The sequence below is a fragment of the Hyperolius riggenbachi genome, chromosome 3 (assembly GCF_040937935.1).
Source record: "Hyperolius riggenbachi isolate aHypRig1 chromosome 3, aHypRig1.pri, whole genome shotgun sequence".
NCBI lineage: Eukaryota > Metazoa > Chordata > Amphibia > Anura > Hyperoliidae > Hyperolius > Hyperolius riggenbachi.
Window position 1 is genome coordinate 287,096,964 of NC_090648.1, and position 13,800 is coordinate 287,110,763.

The 13,800-nt window shown below is 45.1% G+C and overlaps 1 protein-coding gene across 1 annotated transcript in view; it reads left to right on the plus strand.

Moving 5' to 3' along the window:
* The first annotated feature begins 8,287 nt into the window (after positions 1 to 8,287).
* LOC137563687 (protein Wnt-2-like) overlaps positions 8,288 to 13,800 on the plus strand; it is a 118,730-nt gene continuing 113,217 nt past the window's right edge. Inside the window, exon 1 of the mRNA XM_068276442.1 lies at positions 8,288 to 8,346. The gene's annotated coding sequence lies outside the window, so the exon portion shown is untranslated. The remainder of the gene's footprint in view (positions 8,347 to 13,800) is intronic.

Below are 13,800 nucleotides of genomic sequence, written 5' to 3' on the forward strand. Positions count from 1 at the left end.
CCTCAAGGCCCACCAAAAGTACATGTTTTGTAGGAAACCATACAAATTAACAGACACCATAACTAGGGCTGAGCTCTCGGATTCCGAATTTCGAGTTTGCCATCGGAATTTGGCAGTTCCGAGTAAGCTCTCGAAACCCGAAAATTCGGCAATTCCGAGTACCGAATTTGCGTTTACATTGAAGTCAATAGTGCTAAATTCCATGGTTAATTGCAAAGCCCCCTTACATGCTATCATCACCAAATTTGGCATGTATGTTAAGCAGACGAGTAGGAACATGGTAAAAAAAAAATTGTGAAAAGAGCTTATAGTTTTTGAAAAAATCTATTTTAAAGTTTCATAGGAAAAATGTTTTTTAAACTGTGTAAAATGACACTGCTGCAGAACAGGTTACTGCATTCCGAGTTCTGTATACATATTGTATACATTTCATGAAAACAGACAGCGTGCGGTCCCCCCTCCCAAGCCTCCTTAACCCCTTGTCCCCCATGCAGGCTGGGATAGGCAGAATGCGGAGTCCCGGCCACGTGGGGCTTCGCACCCTGAGCTATACCAGCCCGCATGGTCCATGGTATGGGGGGGCTCTGGAGGAGAGGGGCGGCCAACCTCCCCCTCTCCCCCAGAGCCCTTGTCCAATCCATGGACAAGGGGCTCTTCCCCACCTCCGGTGCCCCAGGAGGAGGTGGGGGCCGCCGACGTCCTGGGGGGTTCATGGTGCCATCCGGGGTTCCCCTTTAACAAGCGGAAGCCGCGGGAATCACTTACCGAGAGAAGAGCTCTGTGTGCCGCTGCTGGTCTGGTCTCCTGCATTGCATTGTCCAATTACGCTCTCACAGGAAGTACTGCGAGAGCGTGATTGGACAGTGTCAGTGCAGAATACCAGACCAGCGGCACACAGAGCTATCGCTCTCGGTAAGCCGTTCCGCTGGCTGGCTGGAATTCTGGAGGTGGGGGGGGGAGTGCGCAAGGGGGGGCCCTAGGTGAGGGAGGGGAGGCTTCCCCCTCTCCCCGCCGCTCTGTGCCCACTTTCCCACCTTCCTGCGCTGTGCCCCCCTCTATCCTCTTAGGACGTCCCACGCACCTGCCGATCCTGTATTGCATAAGCTAGAAACACGAAAATTGTTTGCTAAAACAAGAATTTTCGGCAAACAGTGTCATAAACAAAATGGCTGCTGGGGAATCCCCGTTCCCCGGAGGCCACCTCAGAGTGTCAGAATACGCGTTATTTCACATGAATGGGTGGGTCCAGGAGATTAGGGAACCTCCTGCTCTGGTCACCTGGACCCACCATCTATGTGAAAAATCACTGGTTTCGCCACTCTAGTATGGCCTCCAGCGATCGGGGATTTCCCAGTGGCCATTTTGATTGCATCACTGTTTGCCGAAATTTCTTGTTTTAACCACCCTGGCGTTCTGATTAAATCGCCAGGGTGGCTGCGGGAGGGTTTTTTTTAAATAAAAAAAAAACTATTTCATGCAGCCAACTGAAAGTTGGCTGCATGAAAGCCCACTAGAGGGCGCTCCGGAGGCGATCTTCCGATCGCCTCCGGCGCCCAGAATAAACAAGGAAGGCCGCAATGAGCGGCCTTCCTTGTTTTGCTTATAGCGTCGCCATAGCGACGAGCGGAGTGACGTCATCGACGTCAGCCGACGTCCTGACGTCAGCCGCCTCCGATCCAGCCCTTAGCGCTGGCCGGAACTTTTTGTTCCGGCTACGCTGGGCTCAGGCGGCTGGGGGGACCCTCTTTCGCCGCTGCTCGCGGCGGATCGCCGCAGAGCGGCGGCGATCAGGCAGCACACGCGGCTGGCAAAGTGCCGGCTGCGTGTGCTGCTTTTTATTTGACTAAAATCGGCCCAGCAGGGCCTGAGCGGCAGCCTCTGGCGGTGTTGGACGAGCTGAGCTCGTCCAGACCGCTCAGCAGGTTAAAGGCAACATTTTCGTGTTCTCAGCCTCTGCTATACAGATGCAGAGGCTGACTGTGACCATTCAGTGGTGGGAGTTCGTCAGTGTGGGAGGGAGGTGGGATGTCATAAGAGGATACTGGCGTGGGACCACTCCTGAGGTTACTGGCGTGAGATTATCGCAAGGTAAGTATCCGTGGTTAATTTAGAACAATAAAGGCCTTTTTTCGTTGTCGTGTTTTTTTGTTTTTTTTTAACTCTGCTGAAATGGGTAAGGGGTACCGTGTACCCCTATACTCATTTCTCCTGGGGAGGGGGCAGCTTCCGGGGTCCGCTTGTTAAAGGGGAACCCCGGATGGCACCATGAACCCCCCACGACATCGGCGGCCCCCACCTCCTCCTGGGGCACCGGAGGTGGGGAAGAGCCCCTTGTCCATGGATTGGACAAGGGCTCTGGGGGAGAGGGGAGGTTGGCCGCCCCTCTCCTCCAGAGCCCCCCCCCCATACCATGGACCATGCGGGCTGGTATAGCTCAGGGTGCGAAGCCCCACGTGGCCGGGACTCCGCATTCTGGCTATCCCAGCCTGCATGGGGGACAAGGGGTTAAGGAAGCTTGGGAGGGGGGACCCCACGCTGTCTGTTTTAATGAAATGTATACAATATGTATACAGAACTCGGAATGCAGTTACCTGTTCTGCAGCAGTCTCATTTTACACAGTTTTAAAAAAAACATTTTTGTTATGAAACTTTGAAATCGATTTGCTCAAAAACTATAAGCTCTTTTCACAAAAAATTTTTTTTACCATGTTCCTACTCATCTGCTTAATAAACATGGCAAATTTGGTAATGATAGCATGTACGGGGGCTTTACAATTAACCGCAGAAGTTAACACTATTTAATTCAATAGAAATGCACTCGGAACACGAAAATTCGGAACACGAAACTCTGTTGTCGCATGCGGTACACGAAATTTCGACGAAATCGGAATTCAGCTGTTCCGATTAGCCCTAACCATAACAGGTGGGTTAATTAGTGCTGCTAGGGAAGCTGAGGACGATGAGGTGTTCTGTGTTAAATAGTCAACTACGTCCTGACAATATTGGGGGTTGATGGCACGTGCCTTCTTCTGAACACTGTACTTTGGTCGAGGGCCGCATGAAATCACGACAGCACGACCTCGAACAGACCTGCCGGGTGGCCTGCCTCTGGCTCTTCCTCTGCCTGTTTTGTCCATATTGGGGGGGATGAAGTGAAAGGTATGCACTGACTAGACTAATACAATGTGCAGTCACACAGGTGCAGTGAAAAGGTTGCAGTGACTGCTGGTATAACAATGTGCAGTCACACAGGTGCAGTGACTGCTGGTATAACAATGAGCAGTCACACAGGTGCAGTAAAAGTTGATGCACTGACTGGAATATAAAACAGTGTGCCGGTCACACAGATGCAGTGAAAGGTATGCAATGACTGCTATATAAAACAGCGTGCTGTCACATGGTGCAGTGAAAGGTATACAGTGACTGGTATTACAATGCAATGTGCAGCGGTCACTCACAGGTGCAGTGAAAAGGTAGGCACTGAATGTGCTGGGCCTGGCACAGTACAGCAATTAGCAAGAACCAGCTGCGACAGACAGGGCTGTATATGCAGTGTCAGTGGGCCACACAAAAAAAGAAAAACATCACAAGAACATTAGCTCTCAAAAGAGCTGTTTAGGTGGTTCTTTTCAGCAACAAATATCAGCAAGGAGCAAGCTAACAGACCTAACTCTCGCTTTCCTCATCTCTCCAATGTCTTTCCCTTCTCTCACTAATACTGCAGCACACAGAGTGAGAACAGGCCGACGCTGCTGCCTTATACAAGGGGGGGCCTCCTGGTGGGAGTGCATCCTGATTGGCAGCAATGTGATGTAGAGGGTCAAAGTTTAGCCCAATGATGTAGTATAGAGGGCAGGTCGAACTTGCCTAAAGTTCGCGTTCGGTTGCGAATGCGAATCCGCGTTCGCTCGAATAAGTTCGCATGCGAACCGTTTGGGACATCTCGATTTAGCAGTCCAAAGGGAAAGCGTCAGCTAATTTTGTTATTAGGAGAAAAAAATGCTACTGACACAACAGCGGGCCAATAAAGACATAAACAGAGTCCTCTCCCTGGATTTGATGACTAGGTAGACCAGGTCGCTCTGCAGTACAGTGTGAAGACCACAGTGACCAATAGATACTCTTAACATGGCCCACTGAGAAGAAGGGAGAAAGCAACACAATTAACCTTTGTAAGTAGAACAGAAAAGTTGAATCTTTTTTTTTTCTATCTAGTTCATAGAAATTAATGCTTGCCATGAAGTAAAACAATTCACCTACCAGTGAGAGCACGTTTACTTTCTACATACCTGATGAGTTGGTTATAATAAACTAGCCCGAAACAAATTATTGAATGATCATTCTCAACTATCAATTCTGGAATGTTCTTAACCACCCTGGCATTCTGATTATGCGCAGCCAGACGACAGCGCATGGTTTTTAAACGTATTATTATTTTTTTTAATCCTGTAGCTAGCCTAGCGCTAGCTACAAGATACCCCCCTCCCAGCCGAATCCCACCCACCCTTCCGATCGCCGCCGGCGATGATGGCCGCCAGGAGATCCCGTTCTGAACGGGATCTCCGTCAGGGCTTCCCCCGTCGCCATGGAATGGAATGACGTAATCGTCATAGGGAGTCCCGATCCACCCCTCAGCGTTGCCTGGCACTAATTGGCCAGGCAGCGCATGGGGTCCCGGAGGGGGGGGCGCTCGTTACGTGGCGGAAATCTGTGCATCGGCGGTGAGCGGCGGCGATCATTTAAAAGTTATTCAAATCGGCTCACCAAGGCCTGAACGGCACCCTCCGGCGTCTCTGGACGAGCTCAGCTTGTCCAGAACGCTAGGGACGTTAAAGCCTGTAAATTGTCTAGAATGAATACACCTGAAATAATCAAAATTCTCTAGGGTTGTGTCTTGAGTTTGACTTGTAATCCAATCAATAGAAATTATGGACTGTTCTTTAGAGTTTTCAGAAGATTTGATTATATTAATGAATGATTATATGGTGGCATGTTTGGCCAGCTTAACTCAAAGTATACATGTAACGATCGGTGAGCGCAGAGAGTATCTGATTACCGGTGATCTGCAGTATCACCGGAAATACAGATATATACCAGATTATAAGTGATCTGCAGTCTCACCGATAATCCGATATACAAACTAACCTCTGTTCACCTGAGTAGAGTGTAGTGTTTGGTGTAACAGTATCACTTTGAGGACTAGGCCTCAGTGCAGCAAGGAGTACTACACAGATTCCTTCCGCAGACCTGAGCTCTCCAAGACGGGAGGCGTCAGACTGACAGTAGGAAGGATGTCTGAAAGTGAGCCTCAGGAGAAGGGTCGCTAACAGAGCGAGGAACCGCCTCCAACGGTAAGGTCGGTTCTCGAGGTCGGACAAGCCAGGTCGTATACACACGGACAGATAAAGTACAAGATCAGGAGTCAAAAGGCGGAGTCTAGGTACAGGCAGGGTTCGGCAACGGGGTATCAGATATATCGAGGTACAGAATCAGGAGGTTGAGGCGGAGTCTAGAAACGAGCCGGAGATCGGCAACAGAGTATCAGAATTATCGAGGTACAAGATCAGAGTTCAGAAGGGTAGTCAAGGCAGGCAAAAGTCATAACAGATAATCACAATCAAACTACTACTTTAGCTATCAACAGAATCTAGCTAAGTGTAGGATTACAGCTCCAGCTGGTCCCGGCACACTTGTGGATCTGACTACGGATCTGGGTGCTCCCACATATGTGATCGCACGCCAGACAAAGAGCAAGTGAACAACCAGCAGTATATATACTCTAGGACCTTTCCAGGACCTCCCTAATTGCTGGTCCAATGGGAGCAGTGGAATTTGTCAGCTGACCCAGCTGGTCAGCCGACTCCCTTCTAACTGCTATTTAAACTCTGCCTCTGTGCTCGTGCGCGTGTAAGTCTGAATCTTGGTGGACTATCAGTCCCAGCCACACCAGTACTGTCTTGCAATGTATCCAGTGAACTGAGTGCGGGAGCCGCCTCCAATGCGGATTCCGCCGTTCCCAATGCGGATTCCGCCGCTCTGCCTAAGCGGCATGCGACGTTTTTTCCGCGTTGTGACGCCATGCTGGACGCGGAAACAGCCGCCTCGCCTTGAGAGACAGCGGCTTTTCCGCGTTTCATCACAATACAAATACTAAAAATGTCCTCCAGTTTTTCTTTTAAAATTGAGCTTCCTCCTCTGCTCCAACAGCCATTGTATTTCATGATTTGTACAAGCGTCTGAAAGAGTCAGGGCCGGGCCGAGGCAGGAGAGGCTCCAGCCTCAGGGCGCTGTGTAGGAGGGGGCGCACAACTCACTCAGCTATCATTCCCCTATTGTGTTTGTAGCCGAGAGAAATAAGAAAAGGGGATACATGGCAGTGACTGCAAGACAGGTAATTAGAGACTAAGGTGTTGGGGGCCCTGGGATGCCTCTTATTCTAATAGTAATCAGTGTGTGATGAATGAGGGGGGGGGGGGGGGTACTTTGGTGTCTCAGCCTTGGGTGCTGGAGGACCTTGTCCCGGCTCTGGAAAGAGTTAAGTGCAGATGGCCACTGATTTTACCAACAGATAGATCCCCTCTCATTGATATAACATCAGATGGAGATATATTACTGCCACACACTGAAAATAGATTTTTAGTAGATTTCGGCACAAATCTTTTTGAACCATTTCTACCGCCGTAGAGGGCTGACTGGCAGGCCTGCCAGTTCTCCTCACATGTAGTGCTACCACAGAGTCCCTGCAGAGTCTTGGCAGTGGAACTTATACTCACCTTTCCGCACGCTCCTTTTTGTACTCTGTCTCCATTTCCACTGGCTTCCTGTTCCCTCATGATCCAGCGGGCAGGGATGGAGAACAGGACTCGGGAAGGAGTGTGCAGGACAGGTGAGTGTGCACTCCACTACCAGCAGTGGGCAGGGGCCCAGAGGGAGACTATTTTAGATGGTGGAGACCAGGAAGCTGATTTGTCAGTCTACCACTGCACCCCAGACTTGCATCCTTTCAAGTGGGATCTTCCGACCAGAGCATTGGATAATTTAAGATTACGATCTGGGTCCATGTTGGGGCATCAGTCTTGGAAAATCTGATCTCTATGATGAAATCTGCTGTGAAAAATCAAAATGTATGGGGACACCTTTGGTTCTTTTTGTCAGGCAGCCTTTTCAGTTAGCTATGCAGATCTTTTCAGGATTGATTGTTCTCTTATCTCTGAATGTAGGTGATACGATGTTTAGAGAGATTCTTTGTGCTAGCTTCAGAGTCATTACTTTTGATTGAAAGGCAGACTGGATGACTAATTTGGGAGAGAGTTATTTTTTAATTCATGTTATGCTAGACTGTAGGTCGGCTTCAAATACACAATGCAAAAAAAAAATCTAGAATTACACAGCAAGGTCATGTACAATTGTCTTATGTTACAAATTATAGTAGAGTTCAAACCATTAATCCAGACGGGGAAAAATGATGGGGAGAACTTTGTACACATGAATGTAGACTGAACTGGAGCACGCCAATCAAAAGAACAGAAATTGTTCTATTAGAACTAGCTGAATGGACTGTTGCATGACACTACATCTTTTTCTTTTTCTTTCTAAACATTCTCTGAACTTATTTTCGCCTAGCTGAGATACAGCATACAATGCAACAAATGTTGTACTTTTTAAATAGATAATATGCTGATACACAATGCATTACTTGGAATGTAGCGCAACCCTGCAACATCTGTGCTTGTGTTGGGCATTTCTTCATCTCCCTTAAAACCTTGTCCTCCTCAAGTGTAATCTCTGAACACCAGCAGCTCTCCACAGCTGATATGCCATTACGTTAAATGCAATAATTCTTTGCTTCAACAGGATTCATAGAAACATGCTTTTTAAATTACCGTACACCATTGCCATTTCTCAATATCTGTGCTTATGCTTTAGAATATTTCAGCTGTATACGCTTACCATTTGATCTAATTAAGACATAATAAAGATTTAGGGCAGAACACTCTCATTGAGTTGTTGCGTCTTCATCATGCATTGAATGTTCTGTTTTGGTACACTAGAGAATATCCCCGCAAATGAGATTCCCAGGCAGATGTACACTTAAAGCTATATAGAATATTATGAAAATAACCCAATTTAAAATGTAGTGTTCCAGTATAAACAAATGACCTTCTAATATTCGTTCTTGGTGCTTGAGTATGGTTTTTAATTGGTCAACTGCTACCTATTTACAAATTGAAAATAAGTCTTGATTTTTTTTTTTCTTCACAGCCACTTTTTCTTCTGTTAAAGTCAACATAGCACTCCAGAGAAGACGTGGTATAATTTGTCTGTGAGAGAACTGACATCTACCAGGTTTGCGCTTTAACTATAAACTTTCCCAGTGGGGCTTATAATTAGTCTTCATCATTTTATCCTTAGTAAGTATGCTATTCTATCTGAAAATAACAAATCCCTGATTTGCGAACAGACTAGTTGACCTTCTTTTATGTGTGTAATATGTTTTGGTTTTAGTGAGTTAGATTTAAAATACATTTTTGTGATCATTTATTTTACAGAAATGGAGTCCTAAACAGCGGCATGACCGTAATTGGGACTTATTTGGAAAGCGTAGATTGTGACATCCTCAGGTTGACCTGCGATGTATGTGCTTTATTACAGGCGAAGTAAAAAGAAAATTCTCTCTTAAAAGAGAGAGGCGCTTTCTTATTAAAAATATAGAATTAAAATGGAAGTTTTCAAATTGTTATAGTTTTATAAGACAATAATGTGTCTCTAGTCTAAAGGAGGTTTAATAGTTAATGCTTGCTTTATTGCTAAATGTTCTTTTTATCGTTGATTTGTATCACTTTTGCTTCACTTTTTTTCTGCTGTAATCTTAATTGCAAATATACAGTGTTTGATGCAACGATAGTAAAAGTTGCATAGAGAAATCCATATTAATGAATGTACTGTGATAGGATATATCATGAATCATGAGATTTGCCTGTCAGCACGCCACACACAGTACTGGTGCCCTCTAATGTGTGTTTATGTTAAATGTTTAACCTTGGACTTCACCTTTTCGCTTTCAAATGGATTTTTATTTAATTGTGAAGACCTAAAAACTGTTTGTGATCATCTGCTTCATTATTTTAAATTGATGCCCATTTCCTATTTGAAGCACATGGTATCAGTGCCAGAAGTGACCCTTCTCCAACCCAAACACCCCCACCCCACCCTTTTTTAAGTTCAGTTAGTTGTATGTATTTTTCACAAAATGAACAATTTACAAATGCACTTGCCTTGTATGACAAACTATAAAAACCTAAAAGAAACTAATTCTGAAAAGTATTTGTATACTGTGACCCTCACCCCCGCCCCCCCCCCCCCCCCCCCCCCCCCCTGGTCTGATTGCATGCAGTCATGCACAGTAACTTATACTGATGGTGGAAGGATAGGAAAGATAGCGAGAATTTCACGGTCAGTGTTAAATGTCTGTGATGCATTGTTTTCACATCTGTTATGTTAGCAGAATGCATTGCAGAGTGGGTACTGTGCATGAAAATGATCTGAAGCTCGAGCAATGTTACCAGTGATCTTTAATTTAATTAGCCTCTACTTGGCTGTGCAGTCGGATTTGCAGAAACGTGCACTTAAATTATGATACTGTTATACAGAATCGTAGTTGTTTATCTACTTCAGAATGTCTTGACATGAGGAGGAATGTTATCATTGGAAATGTAATCGTACATTCATTTTCTGAGTTTTAGACTACAGTTATAGGATGGGGGGGACACATGGATCATATTAATATAGTATTTTCATTCACTTACGTTTGATCGGATACTGTTTGGGTTTCATGTTGCTCAGAGGTGACTTCAGGGTTTAATTGTCAGTCAAAGGTATTCCTCTCAGCCCCCTCTCTTTTTTCCCCTTCTGTCTTTTGACATCATTCCATCCATCAGTGTTGTAAACCCACCCATTCTGCAAGCAACGTCCATCAGCTTCAGAACGGTCCTTCCACTGCTCAGGAGAGATGGAATAAGCTCACCTCACATTCTCTTTCCCACTAACCACTTGATTCTAAGACAGAGCTGAAGTCATTTGAGAATGTTCCAAGTCCTTTTTTTGCCCATAGGTTTTAATTTAGTTTTACAGTAGCTGATCAGACTGACAAAGCAGTATAGGCTTCAGATACACAGAATATCATGAAGTCTCTCCGTTGTTTTTTCTTCTTTAAATACTGAAATGGTCCTTTTCTTTGGCTCTCATGGGATTTTCTATGCTAACACTGATGTGCTGTGAGGGATTTTCTTTTTTAATATGAACACCTTGTTCCTGGACGTCTGTTTTCTTGCTCCTGTCATCTTGCTGTTTGTTACACCTGAAGCAGATACTTCATGGTGGTAAGTCTATCTCTGATGCAAAGTAAAGGTACCGCAGACTTATTGGCTGATATAGACATTATTTAATGCAGTAAGTGTACAGCATTGATACAGATGCACACTTAACTCTTTCATGTATCTTCTTTCGTTTTTATTGCTGTTACAAGAGTTTTAGTATGAACAAGAGGGTAATTTACTGTATGGATTCTTTTTTTTAAAGGTATTTCAGTTTTGTAATTTAATTTGAAATGTGATGCTTTTACATCTACTCTGTGTAATTTGTATATATTATACTGATTTGTTAATATGTATAGAGCTTATCTGTACAGTGTATGTGCAGGGCAGTTTTTAGTGATCCCTTTGTACAACAAGATGAAAACTAGTATGCAGTACAAGTCTCTATTGCCTGCTATTTAGGCATTACATTTACCATTGTCTGTGTAAAATATGCAGCATGAAAGCTTGTGTAAAAGAAATGGTAGGATTTGTGCCAGACATATTTTGCCCTGTTGCTGTTTTCAGTGTTATTGCTTGTTCTGCTTTAGCTGTACCTATTCAGGAGGCGCAGACAGCTGACTCACAGGAGCACTGTCACTGGTTGCCAGGTGTAATCCCATTGGAGGACACTAGTTGAACAAATTCTTCAAAATATCGAGTCCATTGGCTGCTCCTAATTATAGAGCACAAATGCATCGCCATGCGTCTCTTTTATAGTTGTGATTCATTTTTCTTTTATTTCTCAGCATCTATCTAAAGCATTTTAGTTTGTAAGAAATACTGGTTGCTGAGGGTTTTATAGACTCTGTAGACTTAAGTGTATTAAAACAAGTCACTAGATTTTTACAATGCCGCGGGTATTTTTTTTTAATAAAGAAATAAACATGTTGCATAGAAAATTTATTTTTTTATAGTTTTTTTTTGTATAGATAAAAATATGGAAATGTACAATATTAGATCCTTATTTACCTAGTTGTAATGCACTTACATTTTTGATATAGACTGTTGCTTGCCAAATGTATTTAATTTGCTGAATTTTGCATATGCCCATTATCTGCCTATATTTTATGAGCAGTCTATTAAAAGTTCTTTACACCGAGAGTTGCTATCTCTCTTAAAGAGCCATTCGCCTACAAGGTGTATTACAATTTTATGAGAAAAAAGGTGAGATAATCAGTTGTTCTTGTATGCCCTTGGATGAGGAGGATACATCTGCACCTGAAATATAAGTTGTTCTCACTTAGTCAGAGGTCACATTCTTCTTCTTATATTGTATTTTTCTTTATAAAGACCGGGACAGGAATAAGGAGAACTCTTCTGAAACCAAATGAGTGAGACTTGAGGGTGAAAAGACAGAATTCAGATGTGTGGGCTTACCAGTATAGTTTACACCTTAAAGTGTACCAGAGACAGGATGATTAAAAGAGTTGATACTTACCCGGGGCTTCCTCCAGCCCTATAAGCATGTCTTGATTGATTTAAACCAGGGGTGCCCAATAGGTCGATCGTGATCTACCGGTAGATCGCGACCGCCTAATCGGTAGATCGCGGCCTCTTGGCCGCGTCCCATTGAATTTAGCAGCCAGCAGCTGTATATCGCAGTTTCTGCTGCTGGCCGCTGGAGGAGAGAGCCTGGCCAATCAGGGGAGGGGAGGAGAGAGCCTGGCCAATCAGGGGAGGGGAGGAGAGAGCCTAGCCAATCAGGGGAGGAGAGGCGCACAGCCAATCAGGGGAGGAGAGGCGCGCAGCCAATCAGGGGAGGAGAGGCGCGCAGCCATTCAGGGGAGGAGAGGCGCGCAGCCATCCAGGAGAGGAGAGGCGCGCAGCCAATCGGGTGGAGAGGCGGAAAACGTCCGAGTTCCGACTCCACTCACGCTGCCCACCGGAGCCAGGCCTGAAGACCTGGACGCCACCGGCCCTATATCCAGGTAACCTATACTGAAGGGACCTATACCCGGCTAACCTATACTGAAGGGACCTATACCCAGCTAACCTATACTGAAGGGACCTGTACCCGGCTAACCTATACTGAAGGGACCTATACCCGGCTAACCTATACTGAAGGGACCTATACCCTGCTAAACTATGCTGAAGGGACCTATACCCTGCTAACCTATGCTGAAGGGACCTATACCCGGCTAAACTATACTGAAGGGACCTATACCCGGCTAAACTATACTGAAGGGACCTATACCCGGCTAAACTATACTGAAGGGACCTATACCCGGCTAGCCTATACTGAAGGGACCTATACCTAACTACATTTCCGGGGGGGGGGGGGGGGGGAAGGTGCATTTGAAACACCGGTAGATCTCCTGGCCTCGGCGAATTTTAAAGTAGCTCGCGAGCCGAAAAAGTGTGGGCACCCCTGATTTAAACAATTAAGCAAGGTGTAAGCAGGGTTAGTTTCATGTGTTTACAATTGCTTAAAGAAAACCTGCTTGCAATTTTTTTGTGATTAGCTTTTGCTCAGTAATCATTTGTGCCTGATGATTTAAAGAAGAGCTCTGCACAACCCTACATTATGCTAAGATTGAACGTGTGTGAGGGTAACTGATTTATAGACCACTGTGGTAGTGATCATGAGTCATATTGTCTTCAAGCTCATGTTATCTTCTGTAGCAGTTCACTTTCTCCTGGCTCAGTGCAGCTTGCAGATAGTTAAAGGAATCTCCATAGAGTTGCTTTGGATTTCATTACTTTTGTGGTTACGCTGCCTTAAATTGAAACCAGCTAAGCAGTAAAGTAAAGGCTCTGATACCGCTAACCTCAAAAAAGAATTACTCTTGAATTCCACCAGAGGTGAGTACATTTCTAATAACCTCGAAGATCCACCGTCTTTGAGAACTCTGGAGTTATCTTTTCCAGTGTAGCCTGGTTGTTTTTAAAGTTTGGGACAGTGTTAGGCAGCAGTTAAAGCTCCTGTGAGGTTTGTATGTTGCCATCAAAGCCAGTAGCTGCTGGTCAGCTAGATGGCAGCTTTTTAATTTGCAAGCAGTTACAGAGGTTTTGTTAGGATCAGTTTGATTCCCTCCATGGGGGGCAGTCTAGCTTTAGTAATTAGGTGAATTTTATGCACATCACTACCTGTGACTTTAGCATTTAGGGTCGGTTCAGATGGAAGGCTGCCAGCGATTTTTTTTCCTCTGTTGTTTACCATCGGGATCTGCTGCATCCTGCATTGAGGTGAATGGCTGCTGCTGGCAGCCGTCTGTCTGAACTGGCGCTGAGACATAGTGATCTGGATCTCAACATGTTTAATTCAAATATTCAAAGCAGGTTGAGACCTTAAGATTCCTCCTGAAACTGTGGGGAAGAATAATGCTTCTGTTGGTAGTACACCTGTTCTGGTGGCAAATATAAGGCGCTGCTTCCAGCTCTTATGGGTAGATATCACTCTTGCAGTTGTGGCTCTTTTGGCAGGACATGTTGAAAACTTCCCAAC